At 40.7% G+C, this 22,592-nt stretch overlaps 1 long non-coding RNA gene across 9 annotated transcripts in view; it reads right to left on the bottom strand.

The window, feature by feature from the left end:
* Positions 1 to 22,592, bottom strand: part of LOC134359047 (uncharacterized) — an 81,491-nt gene that overhangs the window by 23,451 nt on the left and 35,448 nt on the right. For 6 of the 9 annotated variants that reach the window (XR_010021023.1, XR_010021021.1, XR_010021020.1 and 3 more), the window contains 2 exons: positions 19,424 to 19,559; positions 634 to 777 (listed from right to left, as the gene is read on the bottom strand). The exons of 1 other annotated variant lie outside the window; for it this stretch is intronic. This is a non-coding gene — a long non-coding RNA (uncharacterized LOC134359047). The remainder of the gene's footprint in view (positions 1 to 633; positions 778 to 19,423; positions 19,560 to 22,592) is intronic. 2 more of the 9 variants (XR_010021014.1, XR_010021018.1) reach the window with 2 other exon arrangements.

The following is a 22,592-nucleotide window of genomic DNA, read 5'->3' on the forward strand; positions in this document are numbered from 1 at the left end:
ACACAACAGTCTCTAGAATTTTCAGAGAATTGTGCGAAAAACAAAAAAAAAAGTCCTATAAGTGGTAGTTCTGTGCATGAAAATGCCTTGTTAATGAAAGAGATCAGAGGAGAATGATTAAATGAATTCAAGCTGACAGGAACAGGACAGCAACTCAAATAACCATACCTTGCAAAGGTGGTGTGCAGAAGAGCATCTCTGAACACACAAGAGGTCGAACCTTGAAGCAGATGAACCACAGCAGCAGAAGACCATGTACATACACTCATTGACCAATTTATTAAGAAGAGGAGGTACCTAATAAATTGACCATTGGGTGTATTTACGATGAGAGCATATTGTAACTGATAAGACACCTCTGAATTTTCAAAGACCTCTAATGGGACAAAGTAATTAACATGCAAGGTGTAAAAGTTTCTAAGGACAGAGAACTCTGATACCCAGAATTAAAATTGTGAGGGCTAACTTCCTTTGTTCATAAGTATCCTAATTACTGAAAGAGCAAATATATTTGATGTGTTAAGTGACAAAATCAGTCTGCTTGGAAATCTCTTCGATCTCAGTCACAATGGTGCAAAACAATTTAGTTAATGCTGCCTCACTTGATGTGGGCAAATAACATAATCTCATTACCTTATATTTGGCTGATGCATACATGGTCACATTACTTTGCCAGACTCCTGCTGTAGGCCTGTGCTCTGTAGACAGTACAGCTTGCCTTTTTAACCTAAGGCTGATTGCTGTTTGCAACTGACATCCAGAACTGAAGTATGGTTCCTATTGGAATAATAGGGAATATAATTCCATAACTCCAAAATCAATTACATGAGGTTAAATTTAAAATCAACATTTCCAAATTCAGAAGTACAGTATGTACAGGTGTGATGAAAAAGTTACAGCAGTATCACAAGCATATAGCATCACGGGAGGAGAGAGAGCAGCGCGCCGTGCGCGCGCAGCCCTCCAGTGAAAAATGATATTGTATCCGTTAAATAGGGGCCGTGGACAATTCTGATTTAATGGAGACGGACGTGAAAGCACAGAGGAACATCTGGAGAAATTTCTGAAACGCCAGTTCGCTGCTGTTGTTACTGCGCAGTCGGGAATCTTCCGGAGGGAAGGCCTCAAAATCCCCGGCTTTGCCTGCTGTTGGCGACTGAGATTGAGGTTGAATCGTTCGGACAGAGATGGCGCTCAGTACTCAGTGTCGGAGAGCTGATCGGAGGCTCGAAGTTTTCGGATGACTCAGAGTCGGACTGTGGTGGGCATGGCAGGGAGAGTTTTTCTTCCTTCTCCTGTCTGCGTGAGATGTGGGACATTTGAGAGACTTTCAACTTTTTACTGTGTTCATGAACTTCTTCATCAAGTTATGGTATTGTTGCACTGTTGTAACTACATGTTATATGTGGTTTTGTTACTTTTTTCAGTCTTGGCCTGTCCTGTGTTTTGTGATATCACACCGGAGGTAATATTGTATCATTTCTTAATGCATGCATTACTAAATGACAATAAAAGAGGACTGCATGTCTTCATAATCTAATAATATAATATAAGCAGAATTCAGAAGAAAAACATACATTAAGCATAAATTTTAGATAGTGTTTACAAAAAAGCACAATTAGACCAAACAATACAAATTTTATTTTCAGTTTCTGCACTTTTGTGCCTGCTTCGTCATGTATGGAGTCAGGATATCCCTCAGAATTCTGATGAAGATGTTGGATCTGCCATTATTGCCTTCACAATCACTTGATACCAATTGACTCTATCTGTGTGTCCGTTGGGCACAGTAAGATTTTTTGTTTGTGTTGAGACAAAGGTAAGCATGCTTCTGTAGTAAATCAAATTTCATTTTTTAGTAAATCCAGAAAAAGCTGTACACAAAGTGTGGCCATGAAATTACAATAGAAGTGGATTTGCATAGGTTTGGAAATTTTTCAGAGCTGTTTCAGATCACAGAGGGTTTAAAATGGAGTAAAAAATAAGCTATTTTCTGCAGCTGAAAAACCAGTTACCAGAGGAAAGAGATTTAAGTTCACTTTTTGGAAGAACAAGTAGTGACATGAGGAAATACATTCTAAATTAGTGGTTAGGATTTGGAATATATTGTCTGACAGGGTGGAGAAAACAATTCAAAGACAACCTTTAAAAGAAAATTGAATCAACCCCAAAGGAGAAAAGATTGCAAGAGTATGAGACTAAGGCGGACCATGGTTTTAACTAAATTACTCAATGGAAAAGCAGGCATATACTGAGGTCCTCTCCAGTGTTACATTACTCCGATTCTATGACATTTCCCAGGATGAGCCATACTGATTCATAGGCTTGTTTTAATTTTGGAAAATGTGCTGAGAGTTGAATAAATCATCATATGAAAAGATTTCCCATGAAATTTGTACAGCACTCTAAAACTCACCATATGAAACTACCACCTCAACAATTCAGATGTACATATAAATATATAAGTTAAATTATCTAAGTATAAAACTGAAAATTATACACTTTGGGTTTTATACAAAATCCAGCAATAAATAATATACACACTATAATATGTTCCTAATGATGCTATGGATGCAAACTATCTTAAATGCAATCAATTTGTTTGACAAATAATTGAAAATCTACTGTTCAGTTCACCTCTTAGACCTGAGAGGTCAAGTATTGGGTTACATCCAGATTTCATCCCTGAACCTTAACAAGAGACGTGAATTAGCTAAAATAGACTGGCAAATGATACTTAAAGGGTTGACGGTGGATATGCAATGGCAAGCATTTAAAGATCGCATGGATGAACTACAACAATTGTTCATCCCAGTTTGGCAAAAGAATAAATCAGGGAAGGTAGTGCACCCGTGGCTGACAAGGGAAATTAGGGATAGTATCAATTCCAAAGAAGAGGCATACAAATTAGCCAGAAAAAGCGGCTCACCTGAGGACTGGGAGAAATTCAGAGTCCAGCAGAGGAGGACAAAGGGCTTAATTAGGAAAGGGAAAAAAAGATTGTGAGAGAAAACTGGCAGGGAACATAAAAACTGACTGTAAAAGCTTTTATAGATATGTGAAAAGAAAAAGATTGGTTAAGACAAATGTAGGTCCCTTACAGACAGAAACAGGTGAATTGATTATGGGGAACAAGGACATGACAGACCAGTTGAATAACTACTTTGGTTCTGTCTTCACTAAGGAGGACATAAATAATCTTCCGGAAATAGTAGGTGACAGAGGGTCTAGTGAGATGGAGGAACTGAGAGAAGTACATGTTAGAAGGGCAGTGGTGTTAGGTAAATTGAAGGGATTAAAGGCAGATAAATCCCCAGGGCCAGATGGTCTGCATCCCAGAGTGCTTAAGGAAGTAGCCCAAGAAATAGTGGATGCATTAGTGATAATTTTTCAAAACTCTTTAGATTTTGGACTAATTCCCAAGGATTAGAGGGTGGCTAATGTAACCCCGCTTTTTAAAAAAAGGAGGGAGAGAGAAGCCAGGGAATTATAGACTGGTTAGCCTAACATCGGTGGTGGGGAAAATGCTAGAGTCAGTTATCAAAGATGTGATAACAGCACATTTGGAAAGCAGTGAAATCATCGGACAAAGTCAGCATGGATTTGTGAAAGGAAAATCATGTCTGACGAATCTCATAGAATTTTTTGAGGATGTAACTAGTAGAGTGGATAGGGGAGAACCAGTGGATGTGGTATATTTGGATTTTCAAAAGGCTTTTGACAAGGTCCCACACAGGAGATTAGTGTGCAAACTTAAAGCACACGGTATTGGGGGTAAGGTATTGATGTGGATAAAGAATTGGTTGGTAGATAGGAAGCAAAGAGTGGGAATAAATGGGACCTTTTCAGAATGGCAGGCAGTGACTAGTGGGGTACCGCAAGGCTCAGTGCTGGGACCCCAGTTGTTTACAATATATATTAATGACTTAGATGAGGGAATTAAATGCAGCATCTCCAAGTTTGCGGATGACACGAAGCTGGGCAGCAGTGTTAGCTGTTAACAGGATGCTAAGAGGATGCAGGTTGACTTGGATAGGTTAGCTGAGTGGGCAAATTCATGGCAGATGCAATTTAATGTGGATAAATGTGAGGTTATCCACTTTGGTGGCAAAAACAGGAAAACAGATTATTATCTGAATAGTAGCCGATTAGGAAAAGGGGAGGTGCAATGAGACCTGGGTGTCATTATACACCAGTCATTGAAAGTGGGCATGCAGGTACAGCAGGCGGTGAAAAAGGCGAATGGTATGCTGGCATTCATAGCAAGAGGATTTGAGTACAGGAGCAGGGAGGTACTACTGCAGTTGTACAAGGACTTGGTGAGACTACACCTGGAGTACTGTATGCAGTTTTGGTCCCCTAATCTGAAGAAAGACATTCTTGCCATAGAGGGAGTACAAAGAAGGTTCACCAGATTGATTCCTGGGATGGCAGGACTTTCATTTGAAGAAAGACTGGATGAACTGGGCTTGTACTCGTTGGAATTTAGAAGATTGAGGGGGGATCTGATTGAAACGCATAAAATCCTAAAGGGATTGGACAGGCTAGATGCAGGAAGATTGTTCCCGATGTTGGGGATGTCCAGAACAAGGCGTCACAGTTTGAGGATAAAGGGGAAGCCTTTTAGGACCGAGATTAGGAAAAACTTCTTCACACAGAGAGTGGTGAATCTGTGGAATTCTCTGCCACAGGAAACAGTTGAGGCCAGTTCATTGGCTATATTTAAGAGGGAGTTAGATATGGCCCTTGTGGCTAAAGGGATCAGGGGGTATGGAGGGAAGACTGGTACAGGGTTCTGAGTTGGATGATCAGCCATGATCATACTGAATGGCGGTGCAGGCTCGAAGGGCCGAATGGCCTACTCCTGCACCTATTTTCTATGTTTCCATGTTAATACTGTTGATCTGATCATGCTTGATCATTCCTTAGATCCCACTGATTCTACCTGGAGACTGGGAAACTGAATGACTGACAAGTGATGGCACAAGAACTTGCACAAGGAGACGCTGCTGCTGTCTGATCGATCTTACAAAGTGGCCCTTGGGTAGCAAAATCCTAATGCAATTGAATTTTACAGGTAGTTTATAGGAGAAAAGAATGGGTCCAGGACTCATCTTTTAAACTTAAATACAGATTTATAAGCAGATTTATCTTAAGTAATCTGGAAAAAAATGGCTTAGAGGACCAGTCAATCAAGAAGTAGTGACAGGCATTTAAAGGGCTCTCAGAAGAAATGGACTTAAGCTATTTCACTGTGAAATTTTATGATTATCTAAAAATAAATATATATTCTATTAAATTTAGAAATTAAGCTTACAATTGCATAAGGATGAGTGGCAGGTCAGGAAATTGACATGAATCTAAAGTTCAGCGAAAATTGACCTAAAGATTGATAAGGTAAAATATGAAGTATGAGATAATTCTGGCTAGAATTTTTTTTTAAAGTGGTAACAAGAGCTTCTACAGATACTTAAATAAGGAACGAGTAAGCAAAGTAAAATTAATTTGTTAAAGAGTGAGCTTGGGAAATATTAATGGAAAACACAAGACAAAGCAGATAAGCAGGTAGTCATGGTCCCTTCTGGCAATCCCCCTACCTTGCTATTTACCTCAGGAATTGGGTCTCAATCCCCTCGTTCAATTTCTAATCATTCCCAGGTTCCACTAACTGCACACACCTGCTTTCCATCAGAAAATGCAGGATAAAGACCTTGTGATCACAACAAGGAGCTGCCAGTTTGTTGGTTGACTGTGGTGTAAGTAACCTTGTTTCATGATTCTTAGGACTATCAATTCTAAGTCTAGTATGGCTCTTGGATTCTCTCCAAACCCAAGACTTTGGGTAAAGACTCTCCTGGAAACTGATTCCACGCTTGCTATGGCAATAACACCTCCTGACTCTGCCCATGCATCTGTGTTCTGCACTTGGGTTTGTCCACCGCCATTCTCATGTAACACAGGTATTTTTCATCAGGCTTCAATATGAAAGTCCATGTCAATGAAGGAACTCAGTGGGTCATGCACCTGACCATCAACTATCTTCTTCCCTCCACAGTTTCTGCCTGATTGGTTTGTTCCTCCAGCATCTTGTTTACTGCTGTAGATTCCAGCACCTACAGTCTCTTGTAAGTCCATGCCTACCTGCATTCCTGGCTACACGAATTCCATGTATCCATTCAATGGCTCTAAATGTAGTAATCGTATTTGATTCTACAACTTGTTCTGGCAACATGTCCTATATATAAAATACTCTGTGCAAAAAAAGGAACAATGCTTTAAATTTCTTCCTATCACCTTAGACATATGTCCATTTGTTTCTGATGCCCCAATCTTGGCAAATTGATGTTAACTATCTATGCCTTTTATTACTTTATGTATTTCCAAAAGCTAACCTTACTTATTTCTATCAGACCACCTTTCAGTCTCCTTTCCAGCTTCCCGTGCAATTTCTTCCTGTATGAAAATCTTCCAATCCAGAAATTGGGACTCAGGAAAATTGCAACCAACCAAAAAGAGGTACTGAGTAAATTGTTGAAGCTCTGGCAAGTCTTTGGATGACAATGGAATTCATTGGAAGACCTTAAAAGAACTGACCAATAAGATAGTAAATGAGTTTCTAAAACTCCCCTAGAGTCAGGAGAGGTTCTATTAGATTAGAAAATAGCAGTTATCATGTTGTTCTTAAAGAGAGGGAGACAGAAAGCAGAAACCAATGGGACAGTTAGTTTAATGGTTGTCAAAGGGAAAATAGTAGAAATGATTATTAAGATGTTAGTGCATGGTGCCACTGGCAGTAAGAAGCTTGTACGTTCTCCCCGTGACTGAGAGTTTCCTTTTGGTGCTTCTGTTTCCTGTCACAGTCCAAATTGGTAAGTTAATTACGGAGCAAAGGCATTTTACTACTCGAGGTAAAGAGAAGCAAGACTGCATAGGCGCTTGACGTCAGCCAGTAGAACAGAAAGAGTTTAAAAATAAGACTGCCATATCCAGTGGGCAGAGGAGTGAGAGGGTAGCAGAGTGACAGGGCTTTGGCTCAATGGGCTTAGGCAGTAATGGGACGAGGCAAGGTGGGTTCACCTGTGTTAATTGCGGAAAGGAAGTATGTGTTCTGTGCTCGATGTCAGATGTGGGAAGCCCTGGAGTCTCCCAGCCTCCTGGACGGCCATATCTGCACCCGATGTGTTGAGCTGCAGCTCCTAAGGGACCGTGTTAGGGAACTGGAGTTGCAACTCGATGACGTTCATCTGGTCAGGGAGAGTGAGGAGGTGAAAGAAAGGAGTTATAGGCAGGTGGTCACACCGGGGCCACGGGAAACAGACAAGTGGGTAGCAGTCAGGAGAGTGAAGGGGAAGAGTCAGGTACTAGAGAGTACCCCTGTGGCTGTGCCCCTGAACAATAAGTACTCCTGTTTGAGTACTGCTGGAGGGGGGACAGCCCACCAGGGGGACGCGACAGTGGCCGTGCCTCTGGCACAGAGTCTGGCCCTGTGGCTCAGAAGGGTAGGAAAAGAAACAGGAAGGCAGTAGTGATAGGGGGCTCTGTAGTTAGGGGGTCAGACAGGCGATTCTGTGGACGCAGGGAAGAAACTCGGATGGTGGTTTGCCCCCAGGTGCCAGGGTCTGGGATGTTTCAGATTTATCCACGATATCCTGAAGTGGGAGGGAGAACAGCCAGAGGTTGTGGTACATATTGGTACCAATGACATGGGTAGGAAAAGGGAAGAGGTCCTGAAAACAGACTACAGGGAGTTAGGAAGGCAGCTGAGGAGCAGGACTGCAAAGGTAGTAATCTTGGGATTACTGGCTGTGCCACGTGCATATAGGAATAGAATGAGGTGGAGGATAAATGCGTGGCTAAGAGATTGGAGCAGGGGGCAGGGATTCAGATTTCTGGATCATTGGGACCTCTTTTGGGGCAGGTGTGACCTGTACAAAAAGGACAGGTTGCACTTGAATCCCAGGAGGACCAATATCCTGGTGGGGAGGTTTGCTAAAGTTACTGGGGAGAGTTTAAACGAGAATTGTTGGGGGGTGGGAACCGAATTGAAGAGACTGGGGAAGAGGTGGTTGGCTTGCAGATAGAGAAAGCTTGGAGACAGTGTGTGAGGGAGGATAGGCAGGTGATAGAGAAGGGATGCGCTCAGACTGACAGTTTGAGATGTGTCTATTTTAACACAAGGAGTATTGTGAACTAAGCGGATGAGCTTAGAGCGTGGATCAGTACTATGATGTGGTGGCCATTACAGAGACTTGGATGGCTCTGAGACAGAAATGGTTACTTCAAGTGCCAGGTTTTAGATGTTCCAGAAAGGACAGGGAGGGAGGCAAAAGAGGTGGGGGTGTGGCACTATTGATCAGAGATAGTGTCATAGCTGCAGAAAAGGTGGACGTCATGGAGGGATTATCTACAGAGTCTCTGTGGGTGGAGGTTAGGAACAGGAAGGGGTCAATAACTTTACTGGGTGTTTTTTATAGGCTGCCCAATAGTAACAGGGATATCGAGGAGCAAATAGGGAAACAGATCCTGGAATGGTGTAATAATAACGGAATTGTCGTGGTGGGAGATTTTAATTTCCCAAATATTGATTGGCATCTCCCTACAGCAAGGGGTTTAGATGGGATATAGTTTGTTAGGTGTGTTCAGGAAGGTTTCTTGACACAATATGTAGATAAACTGACAAGAGGAAAGACTGTACTTGATTTGGTATTGGGAGATGAACCTGGTCAGGTGTCAGATCTCTCAGTGGAAGAGCATTTTGGAGATAGTGATCATAATTCTATCTCCTTTACAATAGCATTGGAGAGAAATAGGAACAGACAAGTTAGAAAAGCGTTTAATTGGAGTAAGGGGAATTATGAAGCTATCAGGCAGGAACTTAGAAGCTTAAATTGGGAACAGATGTTATCAGGGAAAGGTACGGAAGAAGTACGTTCGAATGAGACAGGGAGGTTATGATAGGGTACAAGAGCCGTGGTAGTAAATCTAGTTAAGAAGAAAAGAAAAGCTTATGAAAGGTTCAGAGAGCTGGGTAATGTTAGAGATCTAGAAGAATAAAGGCTAACAGGAAGGAGCTTAAGAAGGAAATTAGGAGAGCCAGAAGGGGCCATGAGAAGGCCTTGGTGGGCAGGATAAAGGAAAACCCCAAGGCATTCTACAAGTATGTGCATGAAAGAATAAGACCTATCAAGTGTGACAGTGGGAAAGTGACCATTACTCTGTGGATCCAGAACTGGCTGATCCACAGAAGGCAAAGTGCGGTTGTAGACGGGTCATATTCTGCATGGAGGTCAGCGACCAGTGGTGTGTCTCAGGGATCGGTTGTGGGACCCTTACATTTTGTTATTTTTTTATAAATGACCTGGATGGGGAAGTGGAGGGATGGGTTAGTAAGCTTGCTGATGACACAATGGATGGGGGTGTTGTGGATAGTGTAAAGGGCTGTCAGAGGTTACAGCAGGACATCCATAGGATGTAAAACTGGGATGAGAAATGGCAGATGGAGTTAAACCCAGATAAGTGTGAAGTGATTCATTTTGGTAGGTCAAAAATAATATTAATGGTAAGACTCTTGGCAGTGTGGAGGATCAGAGAGATCTTGGGGTCCGTGTCCATAGGATGCTCAAAGCAGCTGCACAGGTTGACTCTCTGGTTAAGAAGGCATACGGTGTATTGGCCTTCATTAATTGTGGAATTGAATTTAGGAGCCAAGAGGTAATGCTGCAGCTTTATAGGATCCTGGTCAAACCCCACTTGGAGTACTGTGCTCAGTTCTGGTCGCCTCACTAGAGGAAGGAATATGAAAACCATAGAAAGGGTGCAGAGGAGATTTACAAGGATGTTGCCTGGATTGGGGAGCATGCCTTATGAGAACAGGTTGAGTGAACTCGGCCCTTTCTCCTTGGAGCGACAGAGGACAAGAGGTGACCTGATAGTGGTGCATAAGATGATGAGAGGCATTGATTATGTGGATAGTCAGAGGCATTTTCCCAGGGCTGAAATGGCTGCCACAAGAGGATACAGGTTTAAGGTGCTGGGGAGTAGGGGCAGAGGAGATGTCGGATAAGTTTTTTACGCAGAGAGCGGTGAGTGCGTGGAATGGGCTGCCGGCGATGGTGGTGGAGGCGGACAAACTAGGATCATTTAAGAGACTTTTGGATAGGAACATGGAGCTTAGAAAAATAAAGGGCTATGGGCAACCCTAGTAATTTCTAAAGTAGGGACATGTTTGGCACGACTTTGTGGGCTGAAGGGCCTGTATTGTGCTGTAGGTTTTTGGTTTTCTGTTTTCTATGTTTAATTGATCATTAATTGAATTGTGATTAGGCTAGGATTAAATTGGTGGGTTGCTGGGCAGCGTGTCTCCAAGGGCTGGAAGGGCCTATTCTGTGCTCCGAATAAAAAAAAAATTAAAATTAAAAATAATGTAATCAAGTAAAGTGAACATTGTTGTGTGGAACTAGAAATATGTTTGCCTCATTTGCTAATGTTTGTTGAAAAAGTAACATGTAAAAGGGAATGTTGATTCCAGAAGACACTTGGTAATAGGTATTGTGTAAATAAGTGGCATATGTGTTTGGAGGACTTATTTCCTGAGAGAGTTTCAACCAGTGTTGCTAACAGCATTTACAAAATATCTAGAGAAGCACTTGAGCTCCTGAATATAGAAAATGTGTTAATGCAGATGAATGGCCAGAAGACATGATGGGCTGAATGGCCTGTTCCCATCGTGCATAACTTGAAAAGAATGACTACCTAATAGGGAAAAAATGGTAAGCATAAATGCTGCTTCTGGATGGCAACATGTGCCGAGTTATGTTTCCAGGGATAGGTGCTGAGAACTTCAATTTTTACAATTTATACAAATGACTTGAATGTAAGTATGGTTACCAAATTTGCTGGTGACACAAGATCAGTATGAAAGTAAGTTGTGAAGTAAGTAGTGAAGAGCATCAGAGGAAGTTTCAAAGGGATGTACACAGGCTAACTGAGTGAGTAAAGATCTAGCAAGCCCTATTTCTCTTGCAGGAAAATGTCAAATTGCTCATCTGGCAAAGTATTACTGGCACATGACTGGTATAATACAAAACTGATTTTGTGTTTCTAAAAGCAATAACTGGAAACTTTGGAATTCTGAGGTAAAATCAGAAATATTGCAAATAATATACCACGTCAGGCAGCAACTGGAGAGATAGAATCAGAGCTGATGTGTCAGATCCTCAGAACTCTATCAGTAAGGGATCTGAATTTGCCCCATAATTTTTCTTCTTTTTGCATACCCTATAGTCTGCAGGCTTTTACAGTCTTATTTGTATGTTTCTCAACAGTCAACTTCCGTCTAACTTGTTATTTCTCGGGCATCCTTTCCTGAATTTCAAAACGCTTCCAATCCTCAGGCCTATTGCTATTTCTGGCAAAGTATAAAGCCTCTTTTGATTTAATGATGCCTTTAATTTATCTTGTCATCTAAATCACTTCTTCTTGGCGATTACAGGATTAAAGGATATTTCTTTTCCATTTGTTGCATTATTTCTTTAAAAAATAATCATTAATTGTTCAGTCTCAAATCTTTCATTGTATTTTCCAGGTCAATACCAGCCAGGTCTTATATCTTCATTGTTTCCTTCCTAAGATTTAAAACCCAGGTTTCCGGTTCAATTATATTACTTTGAAACCCATCTGGAAGTTCCATTATATTATGGTCAATCTTCACATGGACCCCTTTACAACAAAATTATTAATTTACCATTATCATACACTAAATGAGATTTTTGATAACTTTTTTTTCCCAGTAGGCTTGTCAACCTGTTGATCTAATAAACCAATCATGAATTTATCCTTTATCTTTTTACTGTTAACTTGACTTGTTTTATACTTGGGTTGTCCCTGGTAAGAACGCCTGGCTTATGGATATCTTTACATACAAATGAGCTCCCATAATGTTGTTAAATTTTAAAGACTGAAGTACATACCTGCACCCATTCCCGGGCTCAGGAGTCTGCAGAAGCTGGAATCTGAAGCAAGAGTGTCTGATGCAGGGATTTGACCCAAAACATTGGCAATTTCTTTCTGCCCTAAGAGGGCCACTGTGTTCCTCCAGCACATGTGCCTGAAAACTAATATCTATCAGTTTCTGATATCCTGTTATTTTGTTTAAGTTGAATTAAATAGATCCCTATCCTACATCCTAATCATTGCTTAGAAGTACCCCAATTGCCTCCTTTATTAATGGTGCTGCATAAACTCCTCTTCCTGATAACTGTCCTTTCTCAATTATCAACTCCCGACTCTGGTTATCTTGCAGCTGCAGTTTCCAAATCAAGAGATTCTGCAAAGGCTGGAAATCCAGAGTAAAACACACAAAAAATTCTGGAAAAACTCAGCACGTCAGCCAATATCAAAGAGAGGAATAAAGAGTCAAGAGTTTTGGCTGAAACTATTCATCAAGACTGGAAAGAACAAGAGAAGCCAGAATAAGAAGGTGGGGTCCACTACTCTCTGCAGCGTCATAGTTTCTTTCACAATTGAACTACTGTATCAGACCATGATGCACCTGACAGGATCCTTTCAAGAGTACATTTGAAGAAGTTAGAGTTTTCAGGTACAAAATAAACTTCCTCAATCTCCTACGAAAGTAAAGATGTTGGTGTGTTTTCCTTATGACTGTGTCTATGTGCTTGGCTCAGGACTAGCCACTTACTATGTTAATGCCCAGCAATTTAAAGCTGCTGATTTTCTCCTCTACCGATTTTCCCCCAATGTAAATTGGGGCATATTCCTGCTTCTCGTCCTGAGGTCAACAATCAGCATTAATTTTCTTGACGATGAGCAAGAGGTTGGTATCAATCTCACTCTGAGTCAGTAATTTGACTCATCACCACCAGTGATTCATCCTCCAACAGTAACGTTTTCAACAAATTTGAGGATGGCTTTGGTGCTGTGCTTAGCAATGCATTCATGTGTATAGGGACAGTAGAGCAGGGAACACCTATGTTGATAATCAGAAAGGAGGAGATTTTGTTACTAATCCTCATTGATTGAAATCTGCATTTGAGGAAGTTAAGCATCCAGTTGCACAGAGAGTCAAAGAGGCCCTGATCTTGAAGGTCTGTGATAAGTTTGGATCAGATGACTGTGTTGAACAGGGAACTGTAGTTGGACAGCAGCCTGATTTATGAACTCCTGTTGCCCAAGTGATCCAGAGCAGAGTGAAGATCCAGAGAAATTACATCTAGTGTAGATCTGTTGCAGGGCTAGACAAATTAGAACAGTCCCAGGTCATCTCCATGTCAAGAGTTGATTTGCACCATAACAAACCTTTCGCTGGGCAGTAGTCATTGAGGCACATCACCACACACTCCTTTGTCATGAATACAATAGATGTCCTTTTGGATCATGTGGAAGCCTCAGACTGCAGAAGTACGAGATTGTGTGTGCCCATAAATTCTCCAGCCAGTTGGTCTGCACAGATCATTAGTACTAGCTATATCATCCAGTTCAGACACGTCTCAAAGAGTCACCCATTTGAAAGATGCCCAAATATTAGCCACAGAGAATGAGATTACAGATTCATCTGGAAATGCGGGGACTTGTGTGGATGTATCCTAGTTCACTCTATCTAAATTTATATGAGAGCTCATTGAGCTCATCTGGGAGTGGTGAGTTGTTGTCACTTCTTACAAGGTTAGCTTGTTGCCAGTCTCAACTTGTAGGAAGGTATGTTGTGGATGTGCTACCACAGCTGTCAAACATCCACCTGTCATTCCAGTTTAGTCTGAAATTGACACTTTACTCTCATAATGATTATCCCAAGATCATACCTGTACTTCTTATATGATTCTGGTTCTCCAGCCCTAGACACAACAGACCTTGCCCTCAGAAGATTATGAATCTCCTGGTTCATCCAGGGCCTTGGTTGGAGCAGATTCAGAATGTTTTCATGTGTACACACTCATCCACTGAAGTTCTTATGAATTTTGTGTGGCATATTGATTTAGGTCTGCTGACAAACCCTTGAACATGTTCCAGTCCAACGACTCGAAACAGTCCTCAATTTTCACTCCTGATTCTGACATCTAGCTCTTCAGGCCTCTTCACCAGTGCCATGCTCTTCAGTCTTTGTCTGTATGCAGGCAGACAAAGCACAGCCAGTCAGTCAAATTTGCGGGTGAGGGATAGCAATTTTTGATGGTGGTATAGCAGTGGTTGAGTGTGTTGTGTCCCCTTGTACTGCATTTGATATGTTGATAATAATTAAGCAGAAACTTCTTGAAGCTAGCCTGATTAAAGTCATTCTTTAATTTTTCATGTATATTTAGACAGGATGTAGACAAAAGACACAAGAAAAAAATGTTGGTTAGAATCAGCAAAAGTCTCCTTTTCCTGCTAATGTGTATGTAATTAATTCCATAGAAGAATTACCTGACACCAGTTTGTTCCAATTTAAAATGATACTCTGAGACTAATCCATAATGTATGACTGGGATATCTCCTCTATCCTTGTGCAGTGGTATTGTGAGTGTGCTTGTGAGCATTTTGTTCTGCATGAGTTACTTGAAGCAACAAATAAATATATTCCAAGTGACCAGTTGGATTCCTACTGTATTATATGTGGTGGGATAGCATGCTTAGATTTTACTATTTTTGTGTACAAACTTTAAAACAATTTAGTGTCTAAGATTCAAAAATAACGTGCTGTACATGCTGCAAACCTGGAAATTCTTACCAGATGTGCATCATCTAAACAAAGATAATCAGAATTAATGTTTAAGGTTTATGATACCTTATTAAATTGTGGGAAGTTTAAGAATCAACCATATTAAGTATATTAAGTAGCAGAAAAGTTGACGTGGGGTAAGGAGAGAACAAAGCAGATGTCTTTGATAGAATGGAGATTAAGAAAAGAAAGGATAATATAAATGATAGTTGTGTGGTGGATGTCGAGAAGGGGTGATGAAGGAACAAAAAATGAGCTGGCGAAAGGACTTTTGGATCAGGGAGCACCCTGGAGAAAATGGACAGTCAATATTTGAGGTTGAGACCATGTAACTGGACTGAAAGAATTGTGGGCAAGAATGGAAAGAGAAATAGAGGCGCAATTCTGTAGGTTGATAATTTTAAGTGCCAATACAAATGCAAGCAAAAAATGTTATATTTCTAAAAGTGTTGGATTCATTGCAGTTAGGACTTAGCAATAGTCTGCTTAGTTGAAAGTTGTTTCCCAAACTTCATGTTTTTTTGGTCCAAGATATTGGTCATTGACTTAAATAGGCTGTATAAAATTTGTTTGATAATGTTCCTATAAAGAAATCTGGGATATTTTTGCCTAATTTTTGACTGTAGCTGCTATATAAATGGAGGCTATTGTGTTGAAACATACTACATCTAACCAAGTGCTTGTACAGTGTGGATTAATGTGAAATGTACTTCACTTGTTCAAAGAACAATCAATTCTGTTTTTATCCCGAGGCAGGGCAACATTAAAATTCTAGTCATTCTGTCCATTTGTTACAAAGACTATTTCTTCTGCAAGCTGTTCGAAGGTTACATGTTCTAATCACTTGAATCCGGCCTTTATCAGATTTCTGCCTAAACATGTGAACGTTTACTTCTGCATTTCTTTGAAATATATTAAAATCAGAAATTAGAGTTTAAATTTTAACCAACTACCCAACTAGAGATATTGTGGATGCTGAAACTCAAAGCACCTTAATGTTTTTTTTGAGTTTTTGCTATTTTGTTGGTAACGTCCAATGGGTGAATGGTAGAGCGGAAGAAGTTAAACTTGGATCTGGAGTTAACTTTCACATCTGCACAGATCTCACTCTCCTTATTCTGTAAGTTGACCCAATACTCCTGTTATTCTAACATGCTGCATATTGAGTGGCAGCTCCAAGCAAGTAGGATCCTTTATCCTAATTAATAGGTTGAAGTGACACCCTGGGGATGTGAAGTATCCCCTCCCCCATCCCACCTCTCCCTTCTCCCCAATACACCAACCCCACTGAATTTAAACCTCAAATTATGGTCCTTGTATCAAGCAAAAACTAATTATATTTTTGACTTAAATGTTCATGGAGCAGGTTCTAACACATTTTTAGCTGCAAATCACAAGTTTTAACCATCTAGTGCACTGTGGGTTGCCAGTTGTCATCTTGCAACTTCTGGTCATCTAATTCATCTCATTATAGCCAAAAGTTGCTTGATCCTTTTTGCTCTTGGTGTATATGAGCCAACAGGTGTCTTTGCTTTAGATACAGCAGGGGAGGGACGCTGAACCATTCCGAGTGGGGTATCTCCTAGTCCCTCTAGCCAGTGCTATTGGGTGTACTTGTGCCTGTGAGCATTTTTTCCTATGTTTTTTTAAAGCACACACTACATGATAACCATGCAAGAACCTGGAAAGCCCACAGCTTTCATCATAGAATCAGAATTAAAATCACCTTTATTATCACTGACATATGTCATGAAATTTGTTTTTTTTGAGACAGCTGTACAATGCAAGACAAAATTATTGTACATTACAGTAAAAACTAAATTAAATAGCACAAGAGGAATAGTGAGGTAGTGTTCATGGGTCATGGACATTCAGGGATCTGATGGTAGATGGGAAGGAGGTTTTCCTAAAACACTGAGTCTGTATCTTCAGGCTCCCGCACCTCCTCACTGATGGTCTCTGTCTCTCTCTGGCTATCCATCCCATCGGATGATGATGGTTCCTTTCAGTCAGTTAGTGGGGTTTGATATGTGCGTCCTGGAGTGGCTGTACAGGCCAATCCTTGACAGGCACTGCCTGCTACATACTTGGCAGGTGAGGCCTGGAGGGGCAGAAGCTCTGTTGTGGCACTTCCGGTGCCTTTCCTCTGTGCCTAGTTGAGCTTGTTCTCAGCAGCGTCCACACCTTTTCTGATGGCGTCCCTCCACTGTGAGCGATCTTGATTACTGATGGTAATAGTGAGACGAGGGAATGATCCTTTATGACGTATGCCACCTCCTTGAGGCACTATTTCTTGAAGATGCCCTTATAGCTGACAGGGTTGAGTCTGTGACTGAGCTGGCTGTACCTACAGCTCTCCAAAGCCTTTTACGATCCAGCACGTTGTAGCCTCGAGGTCTCTGCACCAGGTGGTGATGCAGCCAGACAGAATGCTCTCCACTGTATACCTGTAGAAATTGTTCATGATGGTTCAAATCTCCTCCAACTCCTCATGAAGTAGAGCTACTGACGTGACACTTCCACGACTGCATCTATGTGTTGGGCACAGGATAGAACACGTGTGATGTTGACAGCCCAGGAACCTTTGCATGAGGAGAAACTTGGGCTGTGAAGATGGTTAACAGGGTACTGGAGTACCTGCAATTCATCACCAGAGACAGGTACTATTCTACCAATGTGCAACCAGTGACCATTCACAGAAACAAGACTGCACTGCCCTGTGCAAGGTGCACAGACCTGGTGTTATCCATGCAAATTCAGAAACTTTAGTCATAGTCATACTTTATTGATCCCGGGGGAAATTAGTTTTCGTTACAGTTACACCATAAATAATAAATAGTAGTAGAACCATAAATAGTTAAATAGTAATATGTAAATTATGAAATAAGTCCAAGACCAGCCTATCGGCTCAGGGTGTCTGACGCTCCAAGGGAGGAGTTGTGAAGTGTGATGGCCACAGGCAGGAATGACTTCCTATGATGCTCTGTGCTGCATCTCGGAGGAATGAGTCTCTGGCTGAATGTACTCCTGTGCCCACCCAGTACATTATGTAGTGGATCGGAGACATTGACCAAGATGGCAAGCAACTTAGACAGCATCCTCTTTTCAGACACCACTGTGAGAGAGTCCAGTTCCATTCCTACAACATCACTGGCCTTACGAATGATTTGTTGATTCTGTTGGTGTCTGCTACCCTCAGCCTGCTGCCCCAGCACACAACAGCAAACATGATCGCACTGGCCACCACAGACTCGTAGAACATCCTCAGCATCGTCCGGCAAATGTTAAAGGACCTCAGTCTCCTCAGGAAATAGAGATGGCTCTGACCCTTCTTGTAGACAGCCTCAGTTTTCTTAGACCAGTCCAGTTTATTGTCAATTCGTATCCCCAGGTATTTCTAATCCTCCACCATGTCCACACTGACCCCCTGGGTGGAAACAGGGGTCAACGGTACCTTAGCTCTCCTCAGGTCTACCACCAGCTCCTTAGTCTTTTTCACATTAAGTATTAATGTCACTTTGAGCTTAGTTCACAGAACAACTTCCATCTCAATGAATTGAGAAACAATACAGCAGGAAACATTCCTGTATTTCTGTGGTTTAACAAGTGGGGCATGAATGATGTAATTGGCAAGGTGATCATGCTAGAATGAATCTGTGTTCAAAACTGTCTGCAAACAACTGACACATGGCAAAGCCACACCTCAGCTTGGCCATCATTCAAAACCTGTCAAAATAGCTCAACAATCAAAATGAATTGATAGAATGTACGTGTTACTCCTTTAAAATGAAAAAAGAGAAATTAACACACTTTTAAATAGTTATAAACGAACCAAAGAATAAATACTTATTAAACAAAAATACTACTGTTGTCTACTGCTGTATAATCACCATTCAAATCAACAGTGTTGCAGATACTGTGCTTCGTCCAAAATGTTTTCTTCTGACTGGAGAATTTAGAATTAATTGGCATAGTTCTGGGAAAGAGTTCAGCCATTCATGACTGGGATAGGTGAAATTCTTTATAGTGAAGCTTATAAATATTGAAATGCCTATCCTAGGATGTACGGTAGCTGCTTGTTCTTGAGTGCTGTTAGATTGCTCCAATCAGGCAATCATAAGTGCACCAGAGACAGAAGACTAGCTATGACAAATAAGAGAGGATACAAATGTCAGTATGTCCTATCTGTGCTTCTATTTCTCATTTTATGTTCTTATCATTTTAGCTATCTATGCTTATCTTTGCTTTCCGGATTTTCATGACTTCACCTTCTTGCTCTGTAATCTCCTCCAGTCTTACAGCCCTCTGTTTTGTGAAGTGATTGACTTGCTCTGCTGTTTCCACAAGACATCTGTGGGCTCGTGATGCATGGACTTGGGGTCCTCAATATCACCTCGAGTGTTGCTTTGTGGTTCTTGGCCTGAGATTCCCAGGAATCAGCAGGAATATTGTAACATTTCAAGGAAGTTCTGCACATATCTTTGAATATTTTCCTCAACCTAACTGGAACTTTCTTCCCATGACAGAGATCGGAAATAGGTGTCCATTTCAACAGTGTTGATCAGTTGTTGAATCGTACTGTCGATGCCAGCCTGTGAGAGGTTACTGACATTGGATTGCTTGCTTTTCAAGTGAAATTAGAGGAATTGTTGATGAAAGCCTGGAGTTGTCCCAGACAGATACAGAGTTTCAACTTAAAACACCAATTACCTTCCCTGCACAAATGCTGCTTGATCCTCTGAATCCCTCCAGCAGATTGTCCGTTGCTCCAGACTCCTGCACTCTCTCATGTCTCTGTGTTCATTAGTGGAAGACTACATTCCATTGTGTTCAGTTCCAACATAACCTGTAAATCAATAACATTTAGGAAGGGGAGCAAAGAATATTCCAACTGTAAGGGGTTTCTTCTTTGTTATGTTAAAATTAAAATGGCTTCTTTGTTATGTTAATCTCTTATGGTACTGTGTATGTGAGTTAAAATGGTTTCTTTGTTATGTTAAATGCTGATAAAGTCTCTAGCTAGCACTTTGCTTGGGTTATAACAGATAGCAGAGTACTATGAACCAATGGGTGTCCATGTGATTCTTTCTTGGGGTGATATGCTGTCTCATATGACTGGGAACCAGGGGCTTTTGGCGGGGAGTCGGAGGAGAGAGAATGAGGATGACGGACGTGTGGGAAAGCACAGTTTGATTACTCCGGGTGGTCCCGAGCTGCGAGTCGACAGGGTCAGAATGGCCTCGAAGAGGTCCTCGAGCTCCAACGTGTGCACGAAGAAATTGAACTCTGATAAGTCTGGCGGCTTTTCCGTTCATTTCTTTTGTATTGAACTTCTATTAATCTGATGGACTTTGTAATATCTATGAAGTGTAATTGGTAAAACATACAGTGTGTGCTGGCTGATGATTGATGTTTGACGCTGAATCCAGTGGCAGTTGTACAGCAACTGACACAACCGGGAGACCAGTCGGGCGGCGGACGGGGTTTCCCCGAGAGAAATACAGGCCAGTATAGCTGAGCGTTACACAACATTTGAATAACAATGTACACCTGAGGATCCAAATCAGTTGCCGCCAATGTCAAAATGTAAGTGAAATTTATTGTCATCTGAACAAATACAGGTGCAATGAAGAACATAACTGCAGCAGCATCACAGGCATATAGAATCATATATGCAAATTCACAAGAAAAATATAAATTATAGATGAATTATACAAGAAAGAACACGATTAGATCTATAAAAATTTCATTGTAGTGAAAAGTGATTATAGAGTTGCTACACTGAAGTTGGTTCTAAGACTAATTGGTTAATGAGAGGGGACTGTTCTTGAACCTGTTGGTACAGGACTTGCAGCTTCTGTTATCTACCACCTGATGGTAGCTATGAGAAGTTGGCATGGCTCGAATGGTAGGGATTTTTGATAACAGATATCACCTCTTGAAGCAGCGATATTGTAGGCTAAATGTCATCTCAAACCATGCTCCATGTTCAATAAGACCATGGATGTTTCTAAATATCAAAAAGATTACTATAGAGATCAGCAAACCGTTAAAAAAAACATCAAGCCAATATTTGGTGTGACCACCCTTTTCCTTTAAAACGGCATCAAATCTCTTGGGTACAGTGTTGTGCAGTTTTATAAGAAAATTGGCTGGTAGGTTGTTCCAAGTATTTTGCAGAACTTGCCACAGTTCTCCTGTAGACTTTGGCTGTGTCAATTGCTTCTGTTTCTCCAGGTAATCCCAGACAGTCTCAATGTTGTTGAGATCAGGGCCCTGTGAAAGCCATACCATTTGAAACCACAAACAAGCTAGGTTGCCTTAGACTTTTGCACAGTACTGTATGTGACTCCTAGTCTTAGACACCCCAGAAGGGAACCACTTCTCCACAGTCACTTTATCAAATCCAATTAAGTGAGAGCATCAAATTAGCTCCTATGAATATTGTATTGGATATTTAAATGCCTGCATTTACTCAATAAATATTTTTTTCTTGATTAATGCACTTGTGAAAGCTATTTTCAAATAATTGCACAATGGAAGGTGTTCAAAAACAGGGCAGTAATCAGCTCTGTGCCAAATGAGTAAAGTAACAGGATCAACAGTAAATCCAACAGACGCATGGGTCAAAGTGGCAAGATGCAAAGCATAACATTATAAGCAAAATGCACACAGAAGTGATCAGATCACTGTCAGCATTGTTATGAATTACAGCTTTCCTCCTGAGAGCCAAATCAGGTTCAACATTCCTAAGGCATTCTGAAGGTAATTACATTAGACTTTGATGAGAATGAAGCAGCTGAATCAACAAACAATAAATTCAAAAGAAAGATAAACTTTCTCCAATTTATTTATTTTCAAATTGATGGGAAAAACAAATTAATAAAAGCAAAGTTAATTCTCACACGTTCTACGTTATCTATTCTTTTCAAACTTGACAATGGGAGTCAAGTGTTGAAATTCCCGAGAGAACTTGCCATAGTATATGTGCTTTCAAAGTAAAATTTATGATGCTGCTCTAACATTTTTTCCAAAAAGTATTAAAATCCTTAAGCATTAAACGACTGTCAGTCTCTTGCTTTGCTGTTAGTCATCAGTTTGACAAAATAGTTGAGTGGTGTAATCTGGATGTTTCCAGCGACTGGAACTAAAGATGAATCATTTTACAGTTTACAGTAATATGTTGATTTTCATTTGAGCAAATAACATTCTGAAAGGTTTGTATTTCCAACCTCTTGAAAATTCTTCTGTATTCATTGTTACTTCCATTTATTTTCAAGGGTTGAAGTATACATAGTTTCCAGTTCACAGTTTATAAACAGAGTACAGGTCGTGAGTCATAAAAAGATTTGCATTTATATAGAACCTGTAAAGTCTAGAAACCTTGCAAAATGAAGTATTTAGTGGGAAAATAAACTCTGATCTGGTGCATATTAAGGTTAATATTTCATATTTTGATGGGTTTTAAAGGAGGGTTTAAAACATTGAGAGGTTGGTGAGAGGCCAAGTGGTTCAGTGCAAGTAATCCACAGTGTTAGGTCAAAATGGATCACAATCAATACTGATATAAAAAAAAGGAGACAGACAGGTCAAAAGCTTGGGAGACAGAGCGGCAAAGCTAGAGAGAGTCAAAATAATAGTATGTTTTATGCTTCAAATTTCAGGTATTGCAGGTGGGGATCCAATGGAAGTCAATGGGGTGAAAAATTAACAGGAATTTGGTGAGGGTAAATATATATAGGACAACTAAATCTTGATGTTTTTGAATTTATGGAAGGAATCCAACCAACTGGGAAAGCTTGAGGTACTGCTACAGAACACAAAGCAATGGAATGGGTGATGGATGGTCATTTCTGGTGGAAGTTATGGTAGGAGAGAG

This window comes from Mobula hypostoma, chromosome 2 (assembly GCF_963921235.1).
Source record: "Mobula hypostoma chromosome 2, sMobHyp1.1, whole genome shotgun sequence".
Classification (NCBI taxonomy): Eukaryota; Metazoa; Chordata; class Chondrichthyes; order Myliobatiformes; family Myliobatidae; genus Mobula; species Mobula hypostoma.